Source organism: Lonchura striata, chromosome 6, assembly GCF_050655825.1.
Source record: "Lonchura striata isolate lonStrDom1 chromosome 6, ASM5065582v1, whole genome shotgun sequence".
NCBI lineage: Eukaryota > Metazoa > Chordata > Aves > Passeriformes > Estrildidae > Lonchura > Lonchura striata.
Window position 1 is genome coordinate 12243812 of NC_140708.1, and position 2260 is coordinate 12246071.

Here is a 2260-nt window from a genome sequence, read left to right on the forward strand (position 1 = left end):
AAATGGTAGAAAGTCAGTCATACAACTGCTGTAAAAACAAGCCTGCAAACAGAAGCTACCTAATGGTTGGCCCTGGATACCTTGGTAAATCCTGTAATGGAACTTCTACTTTTGCCAAGTATTTAGCTACCACTCTATACAAAGTACTGAAACCAGCTGGAGTCTGAACCAAGACAATCTCCCCTGCTCTAGAGTAATGCACACTGTCTGTGACTTTAGTTATTTGGAGAGCTTGAAGGGAAATAATCCCCCTGAACGTAAATGAAAAATGCCGTACATATATGACTCAACAAAATCACTGAAAGAGTTGAGTCATACAGGAGCGTTTTATTATTCAAAAATTATACCAATAATTTCGGTTTAAGTCACAGAACAACTGCACCCTCTAGTGACAGATGGCAGCTGTACTGGGGATCAAAGCAGCCCTTGCACTGTGGTGTGGCGTGAGAGAAATAGAGATTTCATCTTACAAAAGAGACCACCTTTGATGGAAAAAGAGCATTAGTTATTTTTTAAGTGCATTGATGAGCTTCTCAGAGCACTGCTTTTGCTTTTATGGACGGCTTAGCTTGTCACTGTGTATCAGACCATGAATTGCTATTTACATTGAGTGCATTTGATTAGAAAGGAGCTGTCACATTACTTGTCAATGTGTCATGTCATGCTTTTGGTTACTGCTTAAAAGAGCTTACTTCTTGTTAGGAATATCATTAATAACCCCCTGTATGTTTGAATGGTGTAATGTGACAGTGTGTCAAGCATGCTACAAGCAACAGCGATTTTTCCTGTAGAGAAACAAGCCATGTTTGGGTTATTTGCATGCATTAGAAATGCAGTTTCCTCTCTGAACCTGTGCTCTCTGGGAACCTGCTGCTATAATGCTGCCATAGTGAAGGTTTCACTGGAATGCCCCCAAGAAGTCAGTGATTAGTTAAATGTACTTGCTGGTAGGACTTACGGGGAAAAGTTGAAATTCATGTGTTGATACACAAGAATATTGTTAAAATAAGTAGCTAAACCCAAAGCAGAGTAATACACTGTTTGTGGCTGTTCAAAGCAGCTTTGAATCAGCCAATATTTTGGCTTTAGGTGTTTAGTAGAACATAGGTTTTAGCTGGACTCTTCTCTCCTGTAACTGCCCGTGTGATTTTGATTTTTCTTGGAAGCGCTGCTGCTGGTGCTCTGATGCTGCTTTGCTTGTCACCTGCTGATTCAGTGGTGTCACTCCCTGCTGTCCCTGGCCATGGCACTGCTTTCCCTCTGGAAACCACCCCTCTCCCTCTCCTTTCCTGGGAGCTGTGTTTTCTTCAGGGAGCGAGGGTTTGTGTTGTGTTGGCTCGAGGGACCGTCACATGTCAGGATGTGTTTGCCATGTGCACTTCCTGTCATCTTCCTGCGTGTTACCTGACTGGTTCTGAAGTAGCCAGATAATTGTGATTTTCAGAGAGATAATATCACCATAAAAACTATTTTCACGTTAAAGTTATTTCCTTTTTTGCTGTTGTTGTTTTTGTCTACTAACAAGCCCGTTTCTTTTGGGGGATATTAAGTTACTGTTGCTTGCACTAGTCAAGTAGCAAGCAGTTATTTTTTCCTTTCTAAAGACAGATACTACATAAAAATTATGGAAATGTATTATTGCATGTCTTAACTAAATATTGACATTGTGATATATTTATGACTAAACCCCTTAAAAATCCAAGTATTTAAACTCTCAAAGATATGTTTTAAAAATATTTCTAAAAGGAAACAATTACAAATATGCATCAACTCTAAATATAAACTTCAACCATTTTGTTTGAATGTCAGAACACCAAAGGAGCTGAGCACTTTGAAAACTGTTAAATGTCTTCACATCTATATTTGCCTCTAGTTAATGGTGACAAATGTCTGTGCTCTGGAGCTCATAGTACTGATACCCTCTATTAAGTATGGATGCACAAAGGATACGTGTATGAATTTTTATACTTGAAAATTTTCTTTGCTGTAAATATAATTAGATAATGCTTACTGTAAACTCTGGGGTGGAAGATCTCACTCCTGGTTGAATTTCTATTTATTTAAAATACAGTAAATTAAACCAAATCTTTTAAGAGAACATACTTAATTTATCAATTATGTTTTGCAAAAAGCAGGATATTGCGGATGGCAAATTTTAGCAGCACATAAAAAATAACCCCCTAAACAAGAAAAGGATTGGGGGTTTTGGTGGTTTTTTTTTTTTTGTGTGGTTTTTTTTTTTTTTTTTTTTTTTTTGTTG

At 37.7% G+C, this 2260-nt stretch overlaps 1 protein-coding gene across 4 annotated transcripts in view; it reads left to right on the forward strand.

Annotated features, from left to right (window-relative positions):
* Positions 1-2260, forward strand: part of ANK3 (ankyrin 3) — a 336993-nt gene that overhangs the window by 116673 nt on the left and 218060 nt on the right. The window lies entirely within an intron of this gene.